A 17,020-nucleotide genomic window follows, 5' to 3' on the forward strand; every position below is an offset into this window, starting at 1 on the left:
AACTTTCTAATTAGTTTAGAAAGTTTATTTTAGATTAGTTTATTTTGGGATGGCTCAATTATCACTTAAATTGGAATTCTTTACATATCTCCAATCCTTATTTTTGTCAAATAACTCTTCTGTCAAGATCTAGAGCTACTATTACTTCCTATTATGTATGTGAATGTTTTCTCCACATGTAATAATTTAAAATTAGCAATTACTAAATGAATGAATTCTAAGCTTCTGATGTCTCTGAGATATAATTTAAAGTAAGCTTACAATAGCAGAAATGTACCAACATTCCTTCGAAAGGAAGATAACTTCAATTCCTGGAAAACACATAAACCCAAGCTGATTTCAACGGCATCTAAGCAGAATGAGCACCATACATGTCTAGAAGAAAAATTTTAATATTTTTTTCTTTTTTAAACAAGATTCAAAGTATAATAAAAGTTCATATAATAAGAGCTATAATTCCCAGCTCCTCCTACCCAGTGAAAGCATAAAAAGTAGTTATAAAATCAAGGGCATAGGCATTAATAATGCCTTGTATTTTATAGTGTATTTTGTATTTTATATAGTTGCTTTTAACACTTATTTGACCTTCAGGACTGCTTTTTACACTATACGAGACTTGCACAGGTATATGAAATTTCATCTGCTATTTCAAAGTACAAGAAGCTCTGAAGATGGAAAGGTTTTGTGGGTTTTTTTGGTTGTTTGTTGCCAAAACTCTTTTAAAAGCAAAACTAATCTAAACTTTTGTAAGATGTTTATAGATGTTACTTTTCCCATTTAGTATAAATATCCATGAATCACTGCAAATATATGACTGTGTTTTTTGTGGGATGCTGCCCCAGCCCCCATCTAGTATTAAATAATATATGATATATGCACTATGTAGTTTTTCTGAATTTAAATTTAAACATGACTGGAATCACACATTTGATAATGCATGAGGGTCATTTTATTGATGATCCATTTCATGGTGAAGAAACCATTTCCAGTGATTGAAGTAGGTTACCCAAGGTCACACTTAAGAGTAATTTTCATTTCAGGTCCAGTACTTTGATGGCCTTCTTCAAAAATACATTTGCTACATAAAAAAAAAAAAGAGGCTTCCAATCAGTACAATAAATACTTAGTAGTAATTTTAAAGCACAGTAGCTTTTTTTCAAATATGCTACTCATGTGGAATGAGTTGAGGGCAAAGCATATTTTTCATTCTCGTATAAATTGGCCCATGGTCAATCTATTCATGAGTTCTCTAGGGAAAAAAGAAATACTGTTATGTCCCTCAATCTAACTGACTAAAGTCAGTTCTTCAAACAGTTAAGTGGATATTTACCCAGAGTAAAAGTCAATTTTTCTTTTTTTAATATTTTATTTATATTTTATTTATTTATTTTAGAGAGGGAAGGGAGGGAGAGAGAGAGAGAAACATCAATGTGCGGTTGCTGGGGGTTATGGCCTGCAACCCTGGAATGTACCCTGGCTGGGAATCGAACCTGGGACACTTTGGTTCCCAGCCCGCGCTCAGTCCACTGAGTTTTGCCAGCCAGGGTGAAAGTCAATTCTTCAATTAGCATGGCACACCTGCCAATAGATATTCAATGAAGAGTGGACAGCCACTGGTGCTTTCAAATAATAATTTTTGTAAAGGAACATTGCATTACAGATTCAGCTCTCCTCTTCTTCCAACCCTCCACATACTTAAAATTATCTTTGGAGATATAAAAGTTTACACATAAAAATAAGGTAAAGAACATTTTAGGGGATTATGAAGAAGTAATATACTATGTATTACTTCTTAATGCATCTATAATGTATCTTTTACTCGCCAATGGGTAACATGCCATTGGTTATAAAAGTTGGTGTTGTGGATATGGGCATTAATCTTATCCAATATGTATGTGTCAATACTTCCCAGGTTTTCACTCTAATGCTCACTATAAGATAAACAGATTTACTTGATAAACAGAATTGAGGGCCTTTAGTATTACTGTAGGGATAAAGAAGCTGTTCCCTGCCTAAACATTTTACTCAGAACCATATTATCCTTAAGAATCAAAAGATATCTGAAAAGCCATAAAGTTTAAAGTGACATTATACCACTAGAAAGAGAAATATCTCTACTTGTGTTATAATTTTATCATGTATACTTAAAAAAAAACCTCAAAATCAGCCTCCCTGTAATGTCTATACATTTTAGCATTTCTCCCTGAAAAACAGAATAAGTCCAGCCCCTTCTACATAAGAGCCCTTCATATATTTGGAGCCTGCTACCAAGTCTTCCATTTCCCATAATTTTCACATTCTTACATTTGCTCTAAATAGATAACTTACTTGATTTTTTAATTATAGTTTTGGTTTTTTTAAGATTTTATTTATTTGTTTTTAGACAGTGGGGAAGAGAAGGAGAAAGAGAGGGACAGAAGCATCAATGTGTGGTTGCTTCTTGCGCACCCCCCTACTGGGCACCTGGCCTGCAACCCAGGCATGTGCCCTGGCTGGGAATCAAACCAGTGACCCTTTGTTTTGCAGGTCAGTGCTCAATCCACTGAGCCACACCAGCCAGGGCTAATTATAGTTTTTATAGCAATAAAAGCAACAACATTGTACAAGTAGCAAAATTTGGTTAAAGACAAATGGCAATTATTGTAATAATTAATACATGATTCTTCCTATTTGCCAGGACCTATTCTGGCACTAGTCTAAATATGTCCAGTGTAATAATATATAATCTCCACCACAATCCAATGAGTTTATTACTATTATTTATTCTCATTTTATAAATGAGGAAACTAAAGCACAGAGAGGTTCATTGACTTCCTTATGCAAGTGGCTGAGCTGAAGTTTTAATCCAGGTGGTTTTGCTCTGTAGCATGTGTGCCTGTCTTTGATGCCACACTACAGAACTTCCAGAGTGCTGATGAAGCCAAGCAGGACCTCAAACTAAACAAATGATCAATCAATCACCCCAATACAAGAAGACAAGGAGAAGGAACAAACAATAAGATAAAGTAAGTCAAATATATTGTCAAATAATAAAATTGAGCTAATACCTTAGTAAAGTTGACTTGATGTCATTTCACCAGAATTTTAAACTTATAAAACCTCCAATCATCAATAATGACTTGTTTAGAATTTTTTTTTGTAGGTCAAGCCACATGGTCTCAGAATTATATGAATAAAGGAACAGAAACTAAGAAATAAATTAAATTGATCCTCAGTTGCATCTTCGGTAACATCTTAATAGTACATATCATCCACCTTCATAAAATAATGGAATAAAAGCAATTTTACTCTCTATTATAAGTTTACTTTACATAAGACCTACACATTCATTGTATGAATCATTATTGCACTATTGTTATATTCCAGGTAATACTGAGTATCAGAATACCATAACAAAAGACACCATCTTGTCTTCAAATCACTCACAGGCTGGTGGAGGAAGCAGAGAAGTAAACCATAAATAACAATCCACTGAAAGTGCTAGGGAAACCTAATCACAGGTATTGCGAGAACAGAGATTGTTTAGGTGACCCTGATAGAAAGGAACATATCATTGCACTGAGTCTTAAGAATCTGTTGAGTTACCTATGGGGAAAAATGGAGAAAATAGCCTCTGAAAAGATATGTTACAAAGCCTGGAGGTAAGGGAAAATTGAAAGCAATTGGTTCTAGCCAGGGGTTAAGATGTTCCTAGATTGACAGATAGTAAATGAGTCTGTCGAAATGTGGAGGGACCAGATAACCCGAGATCTGATTGGTTAACTAAGTAGTTTGGCTTTTGTACTGCAGAGGATTATGAGGTATTCAAAGATTTTACATTTTCAATTTTTTAATTTGACATAATTTTTCAAAGAAAAAATTATTTTTAAATGAAATTTTTTCTTATTTTTAAGTACTTCCTTTTACATTATGTTTATTTTTATTGTCCAGGATCCAATCCAGTGTCCCTCATTGCATTTAATTGTCATATCTCTCTGTTCTCTTCCATTTCCTCAGTGTTTATTTGTCATTCATGACCTTGACTGTCCTTGAACTTGATTATCCTTTTCACTGGATAGATTAGGAGATGCAGGATAGCAATATGTCTTTATTACCTGTGATGATAACTTTGCTTACAGAAAAGGTGGTGTCTGCCAGATTTCCTCACTATAAAGTTAGTATTTTCCCTTTGTAATTAATAAGTATTTTGTGAGGTGATACTTTGCATCTATGTATATAGCTGGTTTCTTATCACTTAATAGCTCACCACTTTTAGCATCCAACAAACAATAAATTTTACTTGCAAAAATTATCTGCATGATATTTACTAGATAATGATTTACTATTTCCATGACTTCTGGTATATTTATTGATTGGAAATCTATTTAAGAAAGAGCTGTCCATTCTCCCTTAATTTTTAATTCAATTATTTATATCAGTATGGAGTCATAGATATTTGATTTATTCTATGGGTTGTATCCCATTACTGTCATTATTGTATTTTCAAAATTGTCCTAAATTTGACTGTTGGTAACATTTTCAGTTTCACTCATATGTCCTTTTGAAACATCAATTCCTCATCCTTTTTTTCAGTACTTCTTTTGTTTCTGACATCATAAGATAATCTAGATTCATATTGTGTATTCTCTGGCCTAGCCCTAAAATTAACCATTTCACCAAGGAGCTCTGGAACATATTAGAGAAAGATGTTTAGAAGCCAAGATCTGGAAATGTTTTACTTTACTAAAGATTATTTCTGACAGAACTGTGGAATATTGATAAATTTTGCACTGAAAATAAAATTAAGGCAAATTAAGAAATTAAATCCATCTGTGAGTAAGGTGTATTTAAGTAATAGGATGGTCAGGATTTAATTAAATATATCAGAACAAATCAAAGTTATGTTACTTAAGAGAAAAAATGTTCTTGTATAAAAGATTATTCCACCTTTTTGTCATAATAAACTGAAAAGCATGGTATATTTGCTTGTTCACTACTATATTAGAATTTAAGGCAATATGGAAGGTAAATAGCTCTATGTAATTTTGTGCTCATTCTTTTTTATAGCCAAAAAAACAAAAAGAAGGTCAAATAAGTATATTTCTCTTTATTTTTCAACAACATGGCAGGGAAACCGTTCCGCACAAGATAATTATTTGTGTTCAATAATAAATAATAAACTTATTTTTGAATGTAAAATGAAAACTCCTTAGTGCAATCAGAATCATTGTGGTCAAAATGAAGAGAAAAAATATTAATCAAAGCAGACAGTTTGATCGCTGATGATAGTAAAACAATCACATTTCTTTGTAGTGTTCGGTGTTGTGTGCAGTAGTTACATATATATATATAATGGGGGAAAGGAGCTCCTGCTATCTTCTCCCAGGTGGACGCACACAGTATGGGAACAAGAGGTTGAACGACCAGTTCCCCATAACTGCAGGCAGCTAAACAACATATCTTTGTATTGGCTCTCTTTTCTGGATTGCTTCAGTCATTCTGCCCTCAACATTTGTTTCCCAGATTGTATTCCCCAATATTTACACTTAACCATTGTCTCAGGCTCTATATTTTTAGGAATCCTGACTAAAATAAGGAACCAATACTCACTATTAGAAATGAAAAAGATATTAACTACAGATAAAGGTTAGATTTGAACAATAAGAGGGTAATACATTTAATATATATGAAGAATAATTTATCAAATGCACAATTATCTTTTCAAATATAGCCTACTTAGCAAAATGTTCTCCAGTTCCATCCATGCTATTGCAAAGGATAAAATTTTCTTCTTTTTTGCAACTGAATAGAATTGCATTATGTAAACATACCATAGCTGTTTTATCTACTCTGCTACTGAGGTCCCTTGGGCTGCTTCCCAAATCTTCGCTATTGTAAACAATGCTGCAGTGAACATAGGGGTGCATATATTCCTTTGAATTAGTGTTTTAGGTTTTTTCAGATATATTCCAAGAAGTGGAACCACTGGGTCATAAGGCAGTTACATTTTTAATTTTTTAAAGTAACTCCATACTGTTCTCCATAGTGTCTGCATTCCCACCAAATGCAGAAGGGTTCCCCTTTCTCCACATCCTTGCCACCACTTTTTGTTTGTTGATTACAGATGATAGCCATTCTGACAGATGTAAGGTGATATCTCATTATATTGTCTTTATTATTATATTTTTCCATTACAATTTATCCCCCTTACACTCTCTACCACCTCCACCTACTCTTCTCCCCACCCCACAATCACTGCACTGTTGCCCATACATTTCTCTGATAATTAATGACATTGAGCATCTTGTCATATTTCTATTGGCCATCTGTATGTCTTCTTTGGAGAAGTGTTTATTTGGGATAAGCCAGTCAGAGAAAGACAAAAAGCATATGATTTCACTTATATGTGGAATCTAATGAAAACTAAGCAAAATAGAGACACTCATAGATAGAGAGCAGACTGACAGCTCTGTGGTGGAGGATGTAGAGGGATAGAGCAGAAAAGAAAAAAAAAACTCATGGATATGAACAACAGTGTGGTGACTACAGGGTTAAGGAGAATAGGTCAAGGTGGAAGAAGATATGGGGAGATAAGTGATAATGGAAAAATACAATAAAAATGGACTATTAAATATATATACATATATCTCTTATTGAAATTGATTAAGAAAAATATGGACTGCCTTAATATATAGCATTATCCTTCTATAAATATTTATATCTATATGTAAATTAAAGAAATATCTTTAAAAGTTAAATACAACTAAGTATGCAAACTTAAAAATAAAAATAATAATAAGGCAAAAAATTATGACTAATAAGAAAAGGAGATAAGATAAAATCATAAAACTATTTAATCTAAAAGAAGCCCCCAAAAGAGGAAAAGGTAACAAAAAGAACAATTGGGACAAATAGGAAAACACAGCAAGAAAAAAGACTTAAAACCCATCTTATTAATAATTACATTAAAAATGTTTATATGGCCTAATAACCTATACAGATAGTCAGATTGGATCATGAAAGTGAGGCTGTACTATAGTTGCTTATAAGAAGTGCACCTTAAATGTAAAGAAAAACATGGATTAAAATGTAAAAAATGGACAAGATATGCTAGTTTTACTCTAGAGAATGTTGGAGTAGATATATTAATATCAGATAAATCAGACTACAAAGCAGGGAATATTCCCAGGGAAAAAGAAGATCACTTCAAAATGAGAAAGAGGTCATTTCATTAAAAGGACATAACAATTCTCAAAGTTTATAAGTCTAAACACTGAGATACAAAATTTTAATAATAACTTTATGGGAAAAATTTTTCAAAACTTGTAACCTACAAAAAATTAATCATGAAACTATGTTACACAATCTTACATATAAGAAAATTATAAACCTATGGTAAAATGGGAGAAGTCTATTAGTAAGAATTTTACAGAATAAGGTATAAAAATGACCAATAAATAATGTAAAATTCCCATTTTCTCTAGTAATCAGCAAAAGTATAATAATATTTCACAATCATCTGTTAACACCACAACAAAATCAGATAATACCAAGTGTTGATGAAGACTGGGATAAATTGAATTTTCAAGGACTTGCTGTGAAGTAAAAAATGAATAAAATTTGAAGAATAATTTATCAATAGTATAGTTGAAAATGCACAGCATATGACCAAAAAATGCCACACTTCAGCACTTGCATGAAAAGATGTTACATTATTGTTAGTTGCAGCATTATTTATAAGAGAAAACTAAAAATGCAAGCACCCTAAATTCCCAGTGAGAAATGAGGAAATATGGCCTTGTCTACACATTCTGATATGTAATGTTATATCGCTGTTAAAATACAAGCCCAGGCCAGGTAACTCAGTTGATTAGAGTGCCGTCCTGAAGGTTGTGAGTTCAATCCCCTATCAGGGCACATACAAGAAGCAACCAATGAATGCATAAATAAGAGAACAACAAATCAATGTCTCTCTCTCTCTCTCTTATATTAATAAATTAAAAAATTGAAATACCATACCCAGTAATTAGTAAGACACACACCATGTTGAGAGATTCTCTGTTCTGTTTTCTAATTGTTGATGAGATTTGTCAAGGTTTTGCTTTTTCTCTCTTTTTTTTTTCAAGTAGTCTGCCAGTGTAAATCACTGGTAGTCTTCTAAATTACAAACTCCTACTACAGTGTTGTGCTCTCAATAGAGTGACAGATTAGGACAGGTAATTCAGACTATTACATTTTATTGAGCAAAGGAGAAAAATAAAGCATAATCCCTTTTTCTGTCACCAGACGTTTCAATGTAACTAGGAGTATTTCATATCTCAGGTACATTTATCTTATTGTAACTAAGTCATGACATTTAAACATAAAGTGATACGTAATTTAAAATCCCTATTTTCAATTATACTTGTACAGAAATACAGGCATGACACACTTCCAAAATATTATACTGGTTATAATCTTCATTTTTATTCGCACATGATTAACTGCCAATAATGAAAAGAAACTTCCTATATTACCATAAATGTGATGATTACAATAGCCTAATTTACTCATAATGCTATCTCTTCTTTGTTCTCTAGGGCATTAATATGTATTACTCGAATTATTACAAGTGGATATTCTACTGTTATTGTGCAAAAACTAATAAAAACATAAATTTAAAAAGACAAGATCATAATAGCCTTTACTGCCAACTCATGTTTACAACTTTATTGTCAACAGAGGGAACAATATTTTAAAGCTATTAAAGCCAATAAAATTATAAAAAATTTAAAATATGCATTTTTGGCTTCTATGGGAGATTATAATTATATGTTGCCTGTGCCCCTAGTGGCAGTTAAGCACTTTAACTGGATATGCATCAGCAGAAATTTTAGCAAGGAACTACAAAAGATGCATAGATTTCTACTTGTTAAACTAAAAAGCAAAGGCCTCCTCCCTTTTATACAAAGACAATATTGGCAGCTGCACCCCGTATTTGCCACCACCAAATTCACTGGATGAATCAGTGTCTGTCTTTGTGCTCTGACACAGTTTCCTTTAACTAGAGAACAGGAAAAAAACAAAGCATAATCTGTGTGGAATTTAAATACATATTTGATTTAAGCATCTGGTTGCTGAACTTGACTAAATAAACTTTAAAAAAAATGTTAAGTTGAACAGGCTACTCTATTTTTTAAGGAGGTTTGTAAACACAAGTGAGTTAAATCTCATTTTTATGGGAGAAAAATTGAGTTTCCGGAAATAATTTTTATATGCAAAGTCTAAAGTTTGCTTTGATAACAGTGCATTTTTCTAAATGTTATTACTTATTTGCAAAGATAGCCACATTCTCTAATTTTGAATATGTTAAATCAGGCAACACTTTTGAAATCTAGTTGCTATGAAAAGTTCTTAAAGACCCCTTGTTTTATTGGAAAGAAATTGCATCCATCAGTGAATGAATCATAAAAATATGTCTTTCTACCTCAGCTCTGTAATTATGAAATACAAGGCTGAAAGCTAAAGACAAAAACCAAACCCCTCCAATAGTTGAAAAGTGAATTTAGGTTTTTTGTAGTTAAAATATGCAGAATTGATTATACCCTCAAAGAGAATTTTCACTGGAAATTTTAAAAGCAATTATCCCATTCCCTGATTTTATTTATTTTCATTCTTTATGTAAACTATTATTCAAGAAGTGGGTTAATATTTAAAATTTTCTTTACTCTTTTTTATGTTATTTTCTTTTGCTTTAAAGAGTATGAATTCTACTTGAATTTTGAAACATGTTGTCACTTCTTATATATCTCCTACTAAATGGGGAATTCTTTAAAACTCTCAACATACAATGTTTAGAACAAAAATTCCAATCCATCAAAAATATGCTTCAAGTCATACAATGATGTTTCTGGTATAAAAATTAAATACTCTTCCATCTAATTTATTAAACATCTGGTATAATTAAGCAACTGGTATATTCCAAATATTTTAACATACTGTAGTTGATATTTCTTAGAAGGAATGTGAGGAAAAAATAAGACCCAAAAACTTATTTCAAACATGGTAAACATAAGGAGAATGTCCCTTGTCTGTGCAACATTTCATTAATTTTATGTTATCTCTAGAGATTCATCTTATTGCTATGCATTACATCCTATACTGTGCTACATAATCTGGTTCAGAAATGGTGGGAATTCTGCCCTGGCTGGTGTGGCTCAGTGAATTGAGGACTGGACTGCAAAGCAAAGGGTCACTAGTTCAATTCCCAGTCAGAGCACATGCCCGGGTTGTGGGCCAGGTCCCCAGTAGGAGACCTGTACATTGATGCTTCTCTCGTTCTCCTCCCTGCTTCCCCTCCCTCTAAAAATAAATACATAAAATTAAAAAAAGAAATGGTGGAAATTCTAACAAATGTGCTCAAGAACTGTTACATTCTCTGCAGGCTCTATTTTTATAGTATGAGAATATTTATCAAAAAATGGTTTGTAAAGTTCAAAATACTACAATGAACTTTACACAGGTAGCTCTTAACATGCAAATAAGTTTCATTCCCAAACAACCATTTCATTCCATCTTAAATGCCATGTCTCTACCTTCAAGTTTTATAGCCATCACCTCTGCCCTGTGACCTTGTCACTTCTTCTGGACCACTTCCACAGAGATATTTCCTCTATGCGTTTTTCCCTTACATTCTCCTGCAAGAGAGGTATTTGGGGCAAGACATATTTTCCTTAAAGAATTATATTTGTTATCTTATTCATTTCTTCCTTTCTTTGCATCTCTTTCAATATGGAACTAAAAAATTTCTTCTTCTTGGTTTATCTTTGTTTTCCTGTAGTAAGAACTACTGTCATTGGCCATGTCTTATCTATCTCATTTCCTTGGGGAGAAATTTTGTTCCTGGTTGCAACTTACAGACAAGATGGCTAAGTGAATGGATATGAAGGCAAGAAGATGGTTGGTGAACTGGTGTTACTCACTGTTATTTCCCCAAATTTCTGTTGCTCTGCTGGCTGTAATTGGGATGGATGTTACTTTAAATTTGCTCATAAGAAATGGATAAAACATACAAAGTTCTAAGTTTCATTTCCACAGCATCATTTCTTCTTTGCAATTGTTACCTTTCTGCTTCTTCTGTTTTTCCCTTTTGTTTCTCATATCCAATGGAAAACTTAGTGTTTAAACGACCTATTTAACATTAATTATCTTTCTGAGACTTTCTTACAATTTTTATGTGGAAGTATTCAATTAAGACAGATGTGTAGGTTATTCATCTATTTCATGTCTTTAATGCTTTGACTGGATAGTGATATTTTGAAGAAAAGAGATGTGTTTTGTTCCATTATAATTTATTGTCTCTACACATTTTACCAGCCATATTATAGATTAAATCACCTTTTCTGCATTTGTCTAGGAATTTAAGTCCATATATCTTATATTGTTTGATTGTTCTTAGAATAAAAATTGACACATTGGGAATTGTACTTTTAGTAGGAGATTTTATACCATTCATTAATTAGTAGTCTTAACAACTTTCTATTTCAAAGAAAAGAATATCTAAACTTTTTCAGCATAAAAGAGTACCTTACCCTATTTTCTAAGTATAAGTCTATTGAACTAAGAAGCTCAGGACATTGTGATGATAGATTTAACTTTTTATAAGTCTTGGTTTTCTTTCTGTATATAACTTATTGCCTAGAAGTTTCCTAGGATCTGACCCTACAGCACTATAGCTACACTGAATAACTATGTTATGATCTCAAAATAATACCTGAGAATTACACATAATTACATATTCTTGAATAGTAAGGGCTTATTTTATCACCTTCTTCTACAGAAAGAAATAAAAGCACAAAGGTTTTGTGAAATCACTAGAGTATTATGACCTGCTTTAAATTTTGTATGATCTGGCTTGTTTTATGGAATCTGTAATTAAATTCTTCACTAAAGGGAAATAAAACTGAACTTTAGCCACATTCCAGGAAGAATTCTCAGGAAAAGTTGAGTTGACCTGCCTGAGAGCTTTAGCAGTATCATGAGAAGCAAAGAAATGTACAATAACTCAATTATTCATGAGTAGGAGTCAGAATGCATAGAAAATACATAGGTCAAGGAAGCAGTGAGTTTGCCCTGGTTGGACAGTCAGGGTCTTGGGAATGATAACTTTATGTGAGCATATTCTTTCCGTGGGACTTTTCTTACAAGTTTTATACATTTTAGAGACATTCTTTAATTACTAAAGTACTATTCACATTTAGGGAAGAAATGCCTAAATATACTTATTTGTAGAGAACTACCCTCTGTATCTTAGCAGTAAAATATCCTGTTGGAGGAACCCAATGTGTGGCAGAAGGAGAAGAATAAGGTAGGTATCTTGATAGTAAGCAGCTAGAAAAATTGCTTGGCAAGTGAAATGAGGGAAACAGCAAAGATAATTAAACAAGGTTGAGCAATTAATAGCTTGCTAATAAATTACAATATTATATCTTTCCTAACCAAGAACACTTAGGAGCAGATGGTTTATACCTCTTTTCCTCAACCAAAGAGTGAGTACTCTAAATCACTCCAGTCAGGGAGAGGTATAACAGAGGCCCAATTAATGCCATTAGTGCCAGCCAAACCCCAGACTGGATGAAGTCAAGGGGAATAAATAACAAAAGCCCTGGTAAGAAGGGGGAAGGTTACAGTACGCAGATAGTTAGGTATTAACAAAAGATGAGGAAGCGAACAGAACCAGACATCTGATTAAACCAGATTAGCTGGAAAAAAACAGCTTTTCAGACACTACATGGAGTAACAAGCAACACTTCGCCAAATGAAAAATATATCCAAGTGAACAGGAAAGACAGCTTTTGGGTGATACCAAGGAGTCCACCCCACTACTGGGTGGGGAACAATGAGAGAATCCCTTTTACCAAGGGCATGCACAGTAGAAGCCAAATGACAAAAGGGAACTGTGAGGCATGCCCAGTAGGAGCCAAAATGGCAACCATATGAGGGGAAGGGCACAAGCCTGGGAAAATCTGGGGAAAAACGATTGGCAAAGTGGAGGGCACAACCACAAGCCCAGGAGTATCTGGGGAAGACATTGAATGGGGGTAGGGCATGAACACAGCCTGGGGAAAAGCCCAGAAGGAAGTTGGATAGTTTGAAAGAAAGCCAGCTCTTTCATGAACACAAGGAACTACTTGGAAGTTCAACAAGGACCTCAGGGCAGCCACTAACCTCTAGCCTGCCTGCTCTCTGCCCACCCAAAGAGTGTTTACCACTTTTCACTCTAATAAATTTTGCCACTATCACTTAAAACTCCTCGTGAGTGTCCCTAAAATTGTTATCCCATGACACCTATTTCCTCCAGTAATATTTCAACATAGATATACAGAGATTGTGTCTCCAATGCCAAGTCTTAGGGTCATCTCTAAAAAAGCTGGAAGAAAGCCTTTATTTGTTCCAAGAGGAGGAAAATCTTTTCAGGCAATTCAAAAGTAATGGAGGATGGGGGCCTTTGAGGGAAATTAGAAATGCCTTTTCTATGTGATTTAGATTTTTATTCTTTGTCCCCCTAGGAATTCTTCAGTAAAATCTACATTATTCACTAGTACTTTGCAAAACGGCTTTCAAAAAATGTGATGAAAATGTTGTTTCAATGTTGGCACAGAGGAAAAACAGAGGTTGCCTCTAGGACCGCCAATCAGAGCTGGATTAAATGCAGCATGAAGTAAAGAGATTGTTAAAAAGTAGCAAAGATAAACCTAGAGTCTCATATTGTTTTCCTGGATTTGTGGGCAGAACTGGGAAAGCAAGGACTTTCCACCCCTAGCATATTGCTGCTCACTCAGTTTAAGCCCTTTAATCTCACAGATCACTGGTCATATGGTTTGGACCCTCCCCTGACCTTTTCTGCCCTGGCATAGGACTAGTCTTGTCATGTTATATTCCATCAGAGGAGGAACTGGGACCAGAGAACAGCCTCTTATGACTCCTACACAAGCCCTTGCATAGGTCCCTCAGGACAATGGGGTCCTGAGCCACCTCAGAAAATCTCAGGAACAAAGTCTCAGGTCTGTTGGCCATGGAAACAGAGTTTTGGTCAAACTACAGATGACATTTAGGACTCAGCTGTGTTTCAGCTCCAGGCCCAGAAAATCAGCAAGGCCAGGCAAGGCAACAATATGACTGACATCAGGACCAGATTCAATGACTAATGATTCCCCTACCCTAGTGCTGATCAATCACCATGACCCTGAAAGGACACACCTGGAAAGTGATGAATATTCTATTCTAATATTCTACTTAAATCCTCCACTAAAATCCCCACCTTTAGAAAACAGATAAAACCCCTCAAGATAAAGGAAGCCTCTGTCGCATGACCACACCTTTCTTCCCCCTTTCTTGGGCATGTATCTCTGCTTTCTTTCTCCTAAACTATAAGGGTCCCAGTGAGACTTGCAACTTGGGGAGCAATGGGCAGTGGCAGCTAGCCCCAGGCTAGGCCCCTGAACCTGTCTTTGAAGCTCCCTTTGTTCTGACTTTTCAGTGAGATTAAAGCAACCTCTCCTTGGCCCACTTCTGTCACTGTGACTTTTACTCCTCAGTGAGTCCATGCAGCCCTGCGTAGCTCACTTCTTTCCTATAACATCTCTAGGGAGCCAAATCAGAGCAGCCTAGGCTCTCTCCCATTTTTGCTTTTATTATCCTGAAGCTTTCCTACGTTTCATTGTTGCAGCTTTAATAAGTATACTCTGAAAATCACCTGGACTCCTCTGGTGAAATCTTTCCTACATGAAGTCAGGAACCCACACACTACAGGCCAGGACTGAGGCAGACCCACTCTGGACCCTATCCCTTTTTAGTGACTGTAGAGTTCAAGCTGCAATCATTTTCATCTGCAACTTATTGAAATGAAATCCCACAGTGTGAGGCTCAGTGTGATGAACAAGACATAGTCTGGGATTTTGAAAATTCATATTGTGCAATATGGGTTTGCTCAATAGCTCCGTCTAGGAGGCTACCAAGATAAAGCATGTTCAATTCACCCAACTGTCTTCCAGGCTCTTGGATATCCATGCAAATGACTAAGGGTCTTCCATCCATACTTCTCCAAACTGCTTCCTCTTAGAGGACAGGGACATTCAATCATTTTCTAGAGTCCTTCTACATTCCCAAGGTCACACTTGTGCATATATATGAAGTCTTATTAAGAAAAATAGCTTGATTTTTTTACCATTGTGTTAATATTTATGATGAAGTTTCGCGAGTCCCATGCAAATTTTCTTCCAAGTATTTCTTTGATTCTGTGATTTCTCACATATGTTTAGCAATACATTTGTCTCATTTAGCACCATGCTGTCCAAGTGGGGTGGCTGCCCCTTCTGAGCACTGTAGGGTTTTCCAATGTGTCACCCCAATGACCATGTCCCTCTGGTGATTTCTGTGCTTTTGGCCACTTATAGTCCTCAAACAGCAGCACAAGGTAAAGTGAGGGGTGGGGGAAGCAGCACACTTGGTTTCCACTTTGTCACTGTGCTTTAGTAATGATCTCTCATGGTGGTGTTTCTTGTGCTCCCATGGTACCTGTCTTGGGCCAACAACTCAGTCATACCAAAAAGGATGTGCTTGAAACGTGTATTCTTCTCAGAAAGTCATGTCCAGTATTCATGGTTATTCTTCCATCTTGTTGAATGAATTTTCCTCAGAGTCTCTTCATTCCTCGTGTTGCTAAAACCCTGGTAGAAACCCAGGATTTAGGTCCAATCCATCTTGTCAGATACACCCAGGCATATCTGATTTTCACGTGGTCTCTGCATAGAGACCCTAACAAATTACAGCTAAAATTATGAAATTTTACCCACTACATTTAAATGTAAAACTTTGGTTACTTTATTTTCAAACATTTTTATAACATTACTTCATGTCAATTTACCTTATTTAAACCTAGTAGATTTCACCATTTAAACTTTTTTTCTTAGTAATCATTTTCTTACATTCTCTACTCAACTTATAAAAGTATTTAAAAATAGTTTTACATTTTTGAGTTCAACCCAAACACAAAAATGCTAATAGTAGAACTCATGTGTATACTGGATAAATAATACTGTGCTAGTAAAATAGACTCTAAAAAATGGAAAAATATTGTTAAAACCCTCCTTTAAAATACTTTTTACCTTGTTCTTTATGAGGTACCATTCAAGAACTTAAGTATATTTGCTGTTGGCAAATAACGTTTAATATTTAATGATGCAGAAGCCAAACCCAGGTTTCACTGCCTGACTCTGGTAAGCTAGTAATCAAGAGATAGGGACTGGCGGAAGGAAAGTTGGTTTACTGAAGAGCCAGCAGCTTGAAAAGATGGCGGGCTCACGTAACAAAGATCATCTTCACAATTGGATACTGGCAAGGTTTTTTGTCAGGAGGGAGGAATAAGAAGAAGAAGAAAACAAACAAACAAACAAACAAAACAGAACAAAGGAATAGAAAGAAAGGGGTTGAGGGCTCTCTGTGGAGAGGACTAAACTATGCAAGCCAGGTCTGATCAGATGACTAGTTGAAGGTCAGCAAATCTCCTGAAGCTGGAACGTTGGGAGTCTGCGTCTTGTGAAGTTGGTTCCTAGGACTCTTAAGCAAACCAGCTGTTCACCTACAGTCGCATATCAGGTAACAGGTCATCATTTACAAAAATAATGTGAGAGGAATGGTGGGGTGAGTTACAAAACCATCTTTTGATCAAACTTTCTTCATATAAATACATACAATAAGTGGCTACATTCCCAGATTTTATATCTGTGCTACCTACTTTTAGAAGAAGACTGGGCAAAAATAGAATTTGTGGATTTCAAAAATAGCTTTACTTAAACACATCTTAAAAATACACTTTGTTGACCTCTCTCTCAGACAACATACACCTGGCATCTCCAGGACAGGTGTCCTAATTTGCTTGGTGTGTCTCAGTATGTGCTCTCATGCTCAAGAGAATATACTCTATAAACACAAAAAGCCCTCCTTTTTTGTACCAGAAAAGGTTGTCAGCACCTTCCTTAATGTATTTAGAAATGAAATTGGT

Source organism: Phyllostomus hastatus, unplaced genomic scaffold (genome assembly GCF_019186645.2).
Source record: "Phyllostomus hastatus isolate PE091 unplaced genomic scaffold, TTU_PhHast_1.1 phas_contig_80, whole genome shotgun sequence".
Lineage (NCBI taxonomy): Eukaryota > Metazoa > Chordata > Mammalia > Chiroptera > Phyllostomidae > Phyllostomus > Phyllostomus hastatus.